Genomic DNA, 14,402 nt, shown 5'->3' on the forward strand with positions numbered 1-14,402 from the left:
TGAGTGTATTTACTTTTGGGACTGCGAGGGGTACCTCGGGAGCTCCCCCTGTTGTGTATTTACTTTTGGGACTACGAGGCGGTATCTTGGAAGTGCTCACGTTACATCTTTACTTTTGGAACTACGAGGCGGTACCTCGAAAACTCCCCTTGTTGTGTATTTATATTTGGGACTACGAGGCGGTACCTCGGGAGTGCCCCTTGTTGTTTACCTCTATTTGTTGTGTTGTACCTTTCTGCAAATTTCTCATTGTTCAAATTCTCATTCATTTCATTATATTATTATATCTTTTGCCTTGTTTCTTTTTATTCCAGTATGGCCCTGACCTGACTTCGTCACTACTCTACTGAGGTTAGGCTTGACACTTACTAGATACCGTTGTGGTGTACTCATGGTACTCTTCTGCACATCATTTTGTGCAGATCCAGGTTCTTCCTACCAGGACAGATACCAGTGAGATAACATGTACGTGGAGACTTCAAGGTACATCTGTCAGCGCCCGCAAATCTCGGAGTCCCCCTCTATCCTTATTATGTTATTTTTCCGTAATCTCGTTAGACTCTGATGTATAGACACTTAGTATTTCTCTTAGAAACTTGTGACTTATTTCTACTGGGTTTTGGGGAGTTGTAATTATTTTGAACTACAGTTTTATTTATTTCAGATATTGAGGTTTGAGTTTCAGTTTTATATTCAGTTATTCCGCAAATTGTTAGGCTTACCTAGTCTTGGAGACTAAGTGCCATCACGACTTCCCACGGAGGGAAATTGGGATCATGACAAGTTGGTATCATAGCACTAGGTTCATAGGTGTTATGAGTTACAAGCAGGTTATGGAACTGTTAGGAACTGTTATCGTGCAAGTTATCTTGCGGATCAGTACGGAGACGTCTGTACCTATCTCCGGAGGCTATGGAACTGTTAGGAAAAAACTTCACTTCTTTGATTCCTTATCGTGCAAGATTTTGACTCCGGATTCTAAATTTTTGTCTTTTTATTCTCTCACAGATGGTGAAGACACGTACAACTAGATCATATGACTAGACACCCGCGCCCCCTACTAGACCTGCGAGAGGTCGGGGCCGGGGTAGAGGCCGAGGACGTCCACGTAGTAGAGCCAGAGCACCCGCATGAGCTGCTACAGAGAAGCCACTAGTAGCTCCAGTTGGAGGGCAGGCACCTGAGACTCCTATTACTGCACCAGCCCTCAAGGAGACTCTAGCCCAGTTTCTGAGCATGTTGAGCACCTTATCTCAGGCACGATTGATACCACTTGCTCCTGCCATATCTCAGGTCGGGGGAGGAGCACAGACTCTCATCGTCAGTACCCTAAAGCAACGAGTCCAGGTCGACTAGGTTCCAGAGGTCGTACCAATGCAGCCGGTAGCTCCAGTTCAGCCCGAGGATAAGGCAACAGTTTCTGAGGCGGAGCAGCTCAGGCTAGAGAGGTACAAGAAGTACCACCCTCCTACTTTCAGTGGCTTGGCATCAGAGGATGCCTAGGGTTTTCTTGAGGAGTGTCACTGTATCCTCCGTACTATGGGTGTTACGGAGACTAGTGGGGTTTCTTTCACCACGTTCCATCTTAGAGGAGCGGCCTATCAGTGGTGGCACACATACGAGTTGGGTAGTCTGGCTGAAGCAACTTCACTTAATTGGACTCAATTCTCGGACATGTTCTTGAGGGAGTATGTTCCCTAGAGTCTCAGAGATACATGGCGCACAGAGTTTAAGCAGTTGCGCCAGGGTTCAATGACCGTGTCAGAGTATGCGGTCTGATTTAGTAATTTGGCTAAGCATGCACCAGCCTTGGTTGCTACTGTTCGGGAGCGGGTTCGTCGATTTATTGAGGGGCTCAACCCCAATATCAGATTTAGCATGGCCCGAGATTTAGAGATGGATATTGCGTACCAGCAGGTAGTGGGGATTGCTAGAAGGTTGGAGGGTATGCTAACTCGGGAGAGAGAGGAGAGAGAGGTCAAGACGTCTCGGGAGTCTGGCACTTATAGTGGTACTCGTGCCCCAGTGGCAGCTCGTCAGGGTAGGGTTTATATGGGTCGCCCTATTCATTTAGCACTTCCAGCCGCTAGTGGTGCTCCGGCCACTCCTAGACCCCAGGATCCCTATTATGCACCGCCAGTGTCTAGTGTACCTTCTGTACGGGGTGCTTTCAGTGGTCAGTCCATCCGATCAGGCCCGAGCCAGCCACAGTAACCACGTCCTCCGAGAGCTTGTTTTGAGTGTGGCGACACTCGCCATATGGTTAGGGATTGTCCCAGACTTAGGGGGTATACCTCCACAGATTTCTCAGGCACTGTATGCTCCACCGGGTCCTCAGGCTATGGCTACAGCATTAGCTACCACCCTACCTGCACATCCAGTTAGAGGTGGAGGTCGGACAGCTAGAGGTCGCCCTAGAGGGGGAGGCCAGGCCAGATATTATGCCCTTCCTACTAGGACGGAGGCAGTTGCATCAGATTCTGTCATCACATGTATTGTTCCGGTCTGTCATAGAGATGCATCAGTCTTATTTGATCCAGTTTCCACTTATTCCTATGTGTCATCTTATTTTGCCCCGTAATTGTGTGTATCCCATGATTCTCTGAGTTCTCCTGTCTATGTGTCTACACTCGTGGGTGATTCTATTGTTGTTGACTGTGTGTATCGGTCGTGTTTGATTGTTCTTAGTAATTTTGAGACCAGAGCCGATTTATTATTGCTTAGTATGGTGGATTTCAATGTTATTTTGGGCATGGATTGGTTGTCGCTAGGGGTGTTCGTGGTTCGATTTGGGTCGGTTTTTTCCTAAAAAGAAACCAAACCAAGTAAGTCGGTTTTTCAAATATTGGAACCAAATCAAACCAATTAAGTTGATTTTTTATCGATTCGGGTTTTCGGTTTTTTCGGTTATTTTTCGTTTTTTTTCTTAAATATGAGACATATACTACCAAACGCATATTCCGGCTAGTACATTTTCAGCATAACGCTATCAAACCAATTGCTCTTTGCAAAATCTATCATTTATCAAGATATATTGATGATAATTGACTCAAATAGTGATGAATAACTTAAGTACTCAATTAAAAATCGATTATTTTTAGCATGAAATAAATTCTTGTACTTAATAAAAGAAAACTACCAATCAAACTAGAAGGCAAATAATTAAATTATTATATTAGCAAAGAACTAGACTAAAAATACAAATGACTAATATGTACCATAAAATTTTAAAAACTTTATATAAAAATATACATACATATAAGTGTAATAATAAATTTAAATAGCTACTTTTATAGTCGGTTTAGTTCGGTTTTTTTTTATTAAAACCAAAACCAAACCAAATTTGATCGGTTTTTAAAATTTAAAACCAAAACCAAACCAAACCTAAAAATATCGGTTTTTTGGTCGGTTTGGTTTGGTTTTCGGTTTGGTTCGGTTTTTCGGGTTTTTATGAACACCCCTAGTTGTCGCCCTGTCACGCTATCCTTGATTTTCACGCCAAGACGGTGACGTTGGCTATACCAGGTCTACCGCGGCTAGAGTGGAGAGGTACCTTAGATCATGTTCCTAGTAGGGTTGTCTCATTTCTCAAGGCTCAGCGAATGGTTGAGAAGGGGTGTGATGCGTATCTGGCATATGTGAGGGATGTTAGTGTTGATACTCCTACCGTCGAGTTAGTTCCAGTAGTGAGAGAATTTCCAGATGTATTCCCGGCAGATCTTCCAGGCATGCCGCCCGACAGAGATATCGACTTTGGCATTGATTTGTTACCGGACACTCATCCCATTTCTATTCCACCCTATCGTATGGCCCCATAAGAGTTGAAAGATTTGAAGGAACATTTGCATGAGTTACTTAATAAAGGATTCATTCGGCTCAGTGTGTCGCCTTGGGGTGCTCCTGTCTTGTTTGTAAAGAAGAAGGATGGTTCTATGCGAATGTGTATTGATTATCGCCAGTTGAACAAGGTTACAGTGAAGAACATGTATTCATTGCCACGTATTGATGACCTATTTGACCAGCTCCAAGGTGCCAGGGTGTTCTCTAAGATCGACTTGCGTTCAGGCTATCATCAATTAAAGATTCAGGAGCCATATATCTCGAAGACTACTTTCAGGACTAGGTATGGTCATTACGAGTTTCTTATGATGTCTTTTGGGCTGACCAACGCCCCAGCAGCATTCAAGCACTTGATGAACAATGCATTTCAGCCCTATCTTGACACTTTCGTCATTGTGTTTATTGACGACATTCTGGTGTACTCCTGGAGTCGGGGGGATCATGAGCAGCACCTGAGGACTGTGCTTCAGACCTTGAAGGAAAGGAAGTTATATGCAAAATTTTCGAAGTGTGGATTCTGGCTAGATTCAGTGGCATTTTTGGATCATGTAGTATCGAATGAAGGGATCAAGGTAGATCCGAAGAAGATTGAAGCAGTGCAGAGTTGGCCTAGACCATCCTCAACTACGGAGATCCGGAGTTTTCTTAGCTTGGCGGGGTATTACCTAGAGTTTTGATGTGTCTGCAGAAAGATATGATTTTTTTAGTGAGGACGCATAAAGATGTGAAAATCAAAATACCAATATGTCAGAAATAAATTCAAAAGCTTATCTTTATAAATATTCAAAGAATCTGGATCTGTTTTTTGTATATGATTTAGTTGTAGAAGTGCTCTTTTCAACGGCACAAGTGAATCATGGTTTTGAGGCGTCTATAGAGAGATATAACTTTTTCAGTCAAGACATGTTGTTTTTAGAAAATTTCATTATTCATGAGTAGAATTAATTGAAGCAAGAAGGAATGGGAAGAAATAAAGTGCAAAGAACAAGAAGCGGTGTGTACCTCTTCTGTGACCTAACTTCATGGGGTTGATTTATAAACGGTGTAATTATGAAAAGCTATATAGTTTTGATGCAGTTAATTATTATTATTATTATTATATATATATATATATATATATATATATACACAAAAGTTGTTACCTTATAACTAATTGTGGTCAGAAAGTAACCACCAGGAACCTAAAGGGAGGAGTTATAGATTGTAAAGCAATAGAAACAAAAACGAAGGCTTGTATTGCCTGTCTGTGTAAGGTTTCACTCTCCAACACAGCCTAGCCTCTCCTCCTGGATAGGCATCATCCAAAAAGAAACATGAGCAGAACGTAAGAAAAGCCCATTCTGTACTTCTAATATTTTCTTTCTGGAATAAAAAATATATAAATATTTCAACTTTATGATGTGATTTACCTGCCTCCTTGAATTCTCTAGTTGCTATATCAGTAATTCTTCCTAGAATGTAGAATATTATGGCTCAAATTTCAAGATTCAACAAAATAGATAAATTCTGGAAAAATTTGACTACATCTTGTAGCACTAATAACTGAATAATCAAAGCAGTCTTCAGACCTTTCTGTTCTTTATGACTAATAGTCCTTCATTTAGTTGATGTTCAAGCAGGTGTAGTTCATTCAAACCCAAACCATTAAGGTCCTTCCCTAACAATCGCCTGAAATAACAGTCAATCATATATATAAATTTAAACCATGTTCAAGTACTAAATATCTTTAAACAATGATTTGCATAATTAACAGAGCCATACATTTGTTCTATGTTGAGCGTTTGAGAGTTCGTCTTTAAGACTGTCCATCTCTTTCTGTTCCTGCTTCTGCACATGTGTCTGCAGTTGCGCCTGACGCCTGTGGCCGTGGCTACTTGTTGTCCTTGTTCAAGAAAAAAGCAAAAGAGAACAAATTCAGAAACCTCTACTAATAGGACCATATCAATAGATAAGGGTCTGTTTAAACACGATTAAGTATTCACACTATCACCACACCCAACCCTCCACCATGGTACTAACAAATAGAAGCAGGGGCGAAGCTACGTGCAACCAAGGGTGGTCAACTGACCACCCTTTGCCGGAAAATTATACTCCGTATAAGGTAAAATATTACTTGTTATTAATTAAAAATAGACTTTGAACACTCTTACATAGCCCACTGACAAAGGTTTGAACACACTTGTTGAATTTTCTGGCTTCGCCACGGAATAGAAGCATCTATGTATGAGCCAAGTTTCATTATGTTCATCCTAACAAAGGCAAGCATAGCCGATATCTGCAGAGATTTATTTTAAACACAATGGAAGCTAAACCATACAAAGATTCAGTATAGATGAATTATAATAATTTTTACAGTGAGTTCCATATCAATTAAAGAATATTTTATACATAATTTAAATTACTGGCGTTTTTCATAGACAATTGAGAAAACACAATTGTGAAGACAACTTTAACAAACAGATAGAGAAATAATCATACTACACATAATTGTTTCAAATATAAGCAAAATTTCCGTATGTTTGTCCTAAAGAAAGTAATAGCAAACTTTTCGATGATAAACTTTCAGAAACAGAAACAGAATACTGGTACTACGCATAATCGTTTAATTAGTAAAGTTTATTGTGAAAACTTTATCCGTTAAACCAAAAAAGAAGAGAAGCTTTAAAACTAAGTAAAGTGGAATAAGCAAAATTGTCGTAAGTTCGTCCTAAAGAAATTAATAACAAACTTTCAGAAACATGAACAGAATACTGGTACTATACATAATCATTTAATTAGTACAGTTTATTGTGAAAAAATTATTCATAAAACCAGAAAAGAAGAGAAACTTTAGAACTATGTAAAGTTGAATATATTACCTTTGCATCTTGTAAAATCAACTCAATAGAATATGGTATTTAAGGCTTGAATCCGGGATTTTCCGCATTCGAACGACTCTAACTTTGAGATTTCGTAGCATCGAGTTGCTTGAAATTTGATGATTTCATGAAGTGTTATAGCCATATTTGCAAAGTTTTGTATTTTGAGCACAGAAAAAAGGGAATGCAAAAGAGGAGCTGACGCTTGAGACATTATGAATGTAGGAGACAGTTTCTAAGTTATGGAGTTGGGTTTTGATGCCCACGTTTGGGAAGAGGATCGTGGAGTATTTTTCTTTCTCCTTTCTTCCTATTTTTATGTAAAATTATCTGTAAAGAATTTTTGTAATCGAATATTTAAGTTCATAATAAATTAAATAAAAATTAGTGAAGAAACGTGGGAGTCCATTTATTTTTAATAGACGATCGTGGAGTATTTTTTTCCTTTATTAATATTTTTATGTAAAATTCTCTGTTAAAAAAATTGTCGTGAGTAATTATATTCTTTTAGTTTTCAGGTTTAAAAAAGATCTGCCCAAAAAACGTGGGACTCATGGTGTGAATAACGTGGACTCATGATGTGAATAACTGGCCAAATTAATGGTTTAAAATTTTGTAATTTTTTTTCTATTTTCAAATATATTTTATTCTCCAAATTTATTGAAGTTTTATCTTAAAACATGACACGTGTTGATATTTCGTTTTGACACTTGTCATAATTTCATGAATTTGCCACTCCTTTCCTTTATTAATAGACTAGTTAAATTGTTCGCGCTTCGTGCGATTTTAAATTTTTTTAGTGAACTTTAAAAATGACTCTTTTTATTATAAATTTAGTCATGATAGAGGAAAATACATGAGTAACGCTAAATTATCTTGTAATTTATCTATAACAATTATTATTGTTGCATTAATAATTTTCTCCTGTTTTTCTTTGTATTGATAGAATCCCATAGTTCAATCATCTCTACTGCTATCCAACTCCAAAAGGAAAAAGATATTTATTCTTACAAAGAATAGAAACATGTTAAAATGCAAAAAAATTATTTTGACAAATGTAATTGCATACGTATATTCCTGTTCTACTGTAATAAATACTTATAACCAAAGATAGAAATAAAGTTAAATGTATTTTTGGTAACTGTCATTATATTCTTTCTTCAAAAAAATGGTTAAAATCATAGCTATTCCTGCCAAATTTCTAAAAAAAAAATAAAAGATAAATAACATGAGCCATAGTTGATGCTTGACGCCATTATTTTCTTTAAATGAACATTCATTGTGTCTCAAAGCAGAAGAATGGCAAGCATACACGCCACATACAAAGTTGCATCGATCTTGCTTCGCTAAACAAAAGGAGGAATATATACTACAAGAAAATAGGTCTTTAGCGAGGGGAAATTTGGTCGTTAAAAATTCAAATTCGATCGTCATAAGTTGTTAACGACCAGAAAAATCCGGTCGTCACCGATCGTTAAAAGCCCCGGCGTTAAAAGTTAACGACCGAATTACAATCCGGTCGTTAAAGATCCTTTAGCGACAACATAATCTCCGGTCGTTATAAGTCCCTTTTAATGACGGAATTTTTCCTTCGCTAATTTGTTATCCGGTCATTAAAAGTCTTTAATGACAACAACTAATTCAGTCATTACAACCAATATTCCCTTCGTTAGCTGTATAATTACTTTTAAGAACCAAATTTCCCTTCGTTAATTGATAAACCTATAATTAAAGAGTTTCAGTGACCACAATTTCCTTTGCTACTGTAAAATTGTACCAATAATTACGAAAATTTAAATTAGATAAATAGAAATAATTATTTATATGCTTTCATACACACTCAACAACACTCAAAAATAAACCAAATACTTCATATTTTTGTTATTACAAAGAACTAAAGTATCATATTTACCAGAAACTAATCTAAATCGTATGACATCATTTTTTATAATTCCTAAAAGAGAAACATAAAATTGCAGCATATGTACAAGATCTTTAAACCATCCCTAACAAAACATAAAACTCTTGTATGTCAACTTGCTGTACACTTTCTTCAAGGATAGGTTCTTCAGACTTTAAATGTTTGATATGTTAACATAACAAATGTATGCCAGTTTAGTAACAAAGAATAAACAACTAAAGAAGAAAGGGCACATGTATGCCAGTTAATAAAGAAAGATCAGATCTGTTAACATAACAAATGTATGCCAATTTAATAATTCCATTAAAGGCTACATTGATGACCATAAACAAGAAATTGAAATAATACAAAGATCAGATGACATAATAGTGGGACAATATTGTAGCAGAAAAATGACGCATTAAATTTTCTCTGGCTGTGTAAAATGATCAGAAGACTGACTAATGACGTATAGTTTTACATCACTCAATCCTATTACATTAAAACCTGCACAACGAGCACTTTTTGGGAAGCAAATCCTATATCGGGCTCCTTGCAATTCTACAGATCATGGGGACAGGCAATTGAGATACAAAAAATGAGTTAATTTTCCTAATTAAACTTTTTAATGGGCACATGAAAAAGTTGTTTCTTACGCAGCACCAACAATATCAACACATTTAGATTTCATAAGACATATTCTGATCAAAATAATTAAAGAAGAAAGATAAGTCAATATGTTGCGGGTTGTAGTATATTTCATAAGATGACATTCTGATAGCGCTACTTGAGGTTGTATAAGTACACTTCGTAATTTGTCTACCATTCCATTGTTCTTCATATGCTTCATATGACACTAGTTGAGGCTACCTAAGTACTGCCCTTTGACATTATATTCTTTTTTTATTTCAGTTTTTGGAACCACACTTTACAGAATATGAGCAACTAATGTAAAGGAATCTTCCACTTGGAAAAGCATGGACACTAAAGCTTTTCCATCAAAGGACGATACTAAAGCTATGACTGGCGTAGATTGTTATGGAAGTTTAAGGAAAAAGTTATGCAATTGTATGTGACTTACTTAAATTCACTTGTTTCAATGACTATATATATATATATTTTTATTCATAAACCTTAATAACATAAGGAAAAACTTTCACATGAGCATTGCAATAATTTTGTCACATAATACAATAAGATTTCAATCTACTAACATGTTAAATGCTTCAATCTATTGCTCACTTGAAGATGGTGATGAAGTCTGATGAAATATTGCACTTGCAAGCTGTGTGTATTTACTCTCTAGCCCTTTCAGGCATCCTTTTAGTGATTCGTTTCTTTTTCAGTAGCATTTAGCTTCTCTAATAATGCAGCTTTCGAGGAGTTACCACCTTTCAACTCCTTAGCGGTTATCCCAACACCAAATCCAACAATATGACTCTTGCGTTGAGGTCCAAAGCACCTCTCTACAACCTCAATGTTTGTAGGAGATGATTCAGATTGCACCACTTCTTGGATTTTAACCTATAAAATGAAAGATAATTTAATTAAATACTACAACAAAGTAAACAAATGATATAAAATAAAATTTATCAATAAACATACATATTTTTCATTAGTTTTAGGTTCAATAAGCTTGCTGTCATTCTTAGTCTCAAAAAGATAGTTGCCACATCCGGTGAATTAAAATAAATAAGTCAAACAAATCTTTTTAACAAGGATGGAGTTTCTTAATAGTTTGCAAGATTTACTCACCAATTCATAAATAATCTCTCTAATTGGCTTACTACCCGTACGATGAGGCATACTCAACTTAGACCTATTGACCGAGTTTCTTGCACTTTTTTTCCTAAATTGAGAACACATTGAAAAATTATGGTCAGCCACTTAATATTACAAGATGTTAATAAATAGCTATGAAATCATACCTTAAATTTTTCAGTCAAAAAATGCTCCTTGACGAGCCATTCCCAATCACTCTTGTCTACCCCATTTGGTACATCTTTTAGAGCATCACGAAATGGCTTAGACTTATATTTTTGTGCAACGATCCTCTCCAATTGTTCCATAACTTCCTCGTATGTTTCAAGCCATGATCTCGTTGATCATTTATGTCATCACTGTCAAATTTGTCCTATAATATTCACAAGTATCAGTAAACATGGAACTTATCTAGTAAACTAGAAAATAAAAATTTAACCACATGTGAGTATCAAAAGAGATGAAAAATAAAAATTTAACCAGCTATGCTAAAAGGATTACAATGGTGTGTCACCAACGACGAACCGGATGATGACTGTGATCATAGAGACAAACTCTATGTTTCTAGTGAGTTTTATTAAAGGAGACACCAAGATTTTGTGGCCAGTCAGAGATGAAATTTTGCAGATCACTCAGTTGCTTACCATGAACTTTGTCCTCGAACAGTCACGTTCGAACCCGTGAAACACCAACCAAGCTCAAGAAAGATCCGTGAATGAAGATCAAACAGGGCAGAAACTAAAATATTTTTTTTTGTTTTTGTTTTATATCTATATATATGAAAGAAACTTAACTCCAAAATCAAAGGAGTAATAGCCGAAAATCAGAGAAGAAAACTTAAATATTTTTATATCTCTTTTTGTATTTTTTTCTGAAATTTGAATCAAGAGCAGAGAAGAAATTTTACCCTTAAAACCCTAGCTTTTCACCTACTTTTTATGTTCAAAACTTAATAATTGAATTTGAACAGCCATGGTTTAGAACTGAGGTTTCATCTAAACTAAAATTAACATAAAAAGGGTACAATTTCGAACCATACCTTGATGAGAAGAAACTGAAGATGAGCAGTTGTTGTCAATGGAGGTGACCAGCAGTTTCCCTAATACGATGATATTGACGTTTGAACACCAGCAGTTTTACTGAATTTTACTTCGCAATTGCAGGAGAAATAGCAGTTGCAGGTTTACGAAAAAAGTGTTCACAACAGAGATATTGGAGAAGTCTTAGGGTTTTTTCCTTCTTTTTGGGGGGGAAGGGGGGAGAAGGGAGGTTGGCGGATCCAGGGGTGGGTTGGGAAAAAAGAGAAAAAGTTAGCGCCAAATTTTATTAATTAATTGTTTAACGACCGGCTATGTTATATTTTAAACGCCGAATAGTATCCCTAGTTAATATTGCACTAATAATTAGTTTCAACGACTAAAAAGATATTTGATTGCTATAAGTATACTTATAACTATCGGATTTATGCTCCTTCAATAAAAAGTGATCGTTAAAAATCAAATTTTATATATATAATCATTTTCCATTCACGTATTATGAACTTTTATAAATTACTTAAAGGATATTGATAATCTCACGGGGACAAATAAATCGATGAATTTGACCAAGCTCGTTGAAAAGCAATTTAACAGCATGGATACCAGGAATAGTTGTGGTATTATAATTATTTCCCTGCTATAGATACGAAGACACTTGAGAATTGATTTCAATCTTTCTTTAACCCGCTCAAAGTAATTAAGCAAAGCCATGATCCTACATGCCTGCTCAAGCATTGGTATAGTTTATGAACTAAAATATCTGATGAAGCTAATAATCTACAAATAATGAACCATACCAGAAATTCCATCTTGCCAAATTGGGAATATTATTTATATATCCGCACAACAAAGTGCAGATTTGTTGTCCATCTCTCTATCCTTATATTGTCGCCGCCTTCTTTTCTTTTTCTCTGTCTAACAATACACCCCCGCTGCTTTCTTTGTCAATATATCCCCGGTGCTCGTCAGTAGTTCTCTTCATTATTTTGTCATATTCTGGATCGGGCTGATCAATAGCAATTTTTTGAATAATATGTGAAATAGCCTTCTAAACCAGCCGGGAAGTTCGCCACATATTTAGCACCAACTTATGTGTTGTCAGAAAACTTCAACTTGATAAAAAAGGTAAAAATAAATTATAAAAGAAACTCAAACAAAATGGACATAATATGAAGCCAAAAGAGATCACATAAAGTTTCTTTAGGGAGGCGGGTAATCTTAGAAAAAGCCGAAGAATAATCGCTATGAGGTGTCCATGGATATTCGTAAATCGACTAAGCCGACCGAATCGTATCGCACTGAACCGATTTTTAGGTTTCTTTTAAAGAAATCGTAGGTTTTTATAAATCTATAACCGCACCGATAATTAGGGTAGGTTTTTTATTTTATAAAAATAAACTGAAAAAATATTGAACTGTATCGAATAAATTTTACATTTATATAGTAAGTTTAAAAATAATAATGCATTAAATTTTTTTCTGGGCCTTGAAATTATGAAAATTGTTTCAAGCCAACAAGTAATTAAACTCAAAATACAAATTTCTAAAACCTATTATGCTATTTCTACTTAAACTAAATTATTTCAAGTATCTTTATTAGCAAGACATAAAGTATTCTAGGGATTATGAGTAGCAAACTATAATGTATTGAATATGTTTTCTTTCATATAATTTAGATTTATCTTTTTGAATATTTAATCTTCTATAGACTTTATTCTTGAGTCCCAGTTTTGTTAATATCTTTCCACTCGTGTGATTTATATTTTCTTTGTCTTTGCTTGGTTTCTTTTACGTTGTTGTAGAATAGTTCATGGATCTATACTCTAGCCATATTTCATTTTTTTAACTCATCACCCTTTAAACAGTAAAAATGTCTAGAGAGTTTTGCTAAGTCCTATAAAAGAACACATGTTATTACATTCTACTTCTACTGGTGAATTTTACATGATATTTTTTTAAAAATACCGAAAATTAACCGAACCGTACCGATACCGAAAAAAAACCGACATGATTGGGACGGTTTTGAAAAGTCTAATTTTGGTTATACATAATAGAATAACCGAAAAATTAGTATGGTACAAATTTTATAAAATAACCGGGCGAAGTCAACCATTGGCACCTCTATCCTCTCCCTTGCCACCGCATTCAAGGGTACACTATCGACATTAATTGGCTTCAAATGTATAAGAACCTATCCGATACCAGAATTTGTTCAATTCTGGAGTTAATCGTTGCCTCATTATATTCAACCGTTGTAAATCTTAAGTCTTAATTCCGGTAACATAAGTGATGTGACTTTTGCGTCTCTTTAACGTAACTTGGCAATAAAAGATTTTAAAGAGAAAAAAAATCAAAACAAAGGAGAAAAAGAATAAATAATTTTCTTGAACAGAGAAAGGTGCCACATCACTGTGAGAATGACTCTAGATATAGATTGGTTGGTGGATTGTGCATTTTGATATTTTGCTTGGAATGGGTGGTTTTGCTTTTGGCTTTGTTTTGACTTTTGAGGTACAATGCTTTCGTGGAAGGGAATGGACTTGAGATGAATTCAAATTCTAAAAGCAACTACAAAGTTGATCAAGATGAGAATTTGAAAGGCTATCCTAATTGTGCAATTCAAGTATAACACTTATTTATTAATTATTTTTTAAATTTTTATTTTGGGAAGAATCACCGTGTTCCAAACCTTGGAGCACAACGGGAATTATTTTATTCGTACTAAAATAATAGAGTACGAAAATTGAAGTTCTCGGGGTTAAAAAGCTGAGTTGAGTACAAGTGCATAAAGAGTAATGCATGGAATGAATCATAAATTTTTACTAAACCCAGTGAGTGGATTTCTTTTTAAATTATCTTTGAATTGATACTCAAGATTTGCTGTAATGAGTTTTACAAATTGCGATTGAGTTCTTGCTTAATTCTATTTACTTAATATATAGTTTTATTCCTTTTATCTAATTTGTTTATTTTACCAACTGAAATGAGCTATGACTTACCGGAAATG

The 14,402-nt window shown here is 35.6% G+C and overlaps 1 long non-coding RNA gene across 2 annotated transcripts; it reads right to left on the reverse strand.

The window, feature by feature from the left end:
- Window positions 1-8,469: 8,469 nt before the first annotated feature.
- Window positions 8,470-11,773, reverse strand: LOC104089124 (uncharacterized). Of its 2 annotated transcripts, XR_684705.4 has the most exons (4): window positions 11,399-11,773; window positions 10,527-10,732; window positions 10,354-10,447; window positions 8,470-10,122 (listed from the first exon to the last, which is right to left on the reverse strand). It is a non-coding gene; the product is annotated as an uncharacterized lncRNA (long non-coding RNA). The 2 variants fall into 2 exon arrangements; XR_004505083.2 differs by lacking the exon at window positions 10,354-10,447 and having other exon boundaries at window positions 11,399-11,691.
- Between the last annotated feature and the right edge of the window lie 2,629 nt (window positions 11,774-14,402).

The sequence above is a fragment of the Nicotiana tomentosiformis genome, chromosome 12, assembly GCF_000390325.3.
Source record: "Nicotiana tomentosiformis chromosome 12, ASM39032v3, whole genome shotgun sequence".
Classification (NCBI taxonomy): domain Eukaryota; kingdom Viridiplantae; phylum Streptophyta; class Magnoliopsida; order Solanales; family Solanaceae; genus Nicotiana; species Nicotiana tomentosiformis.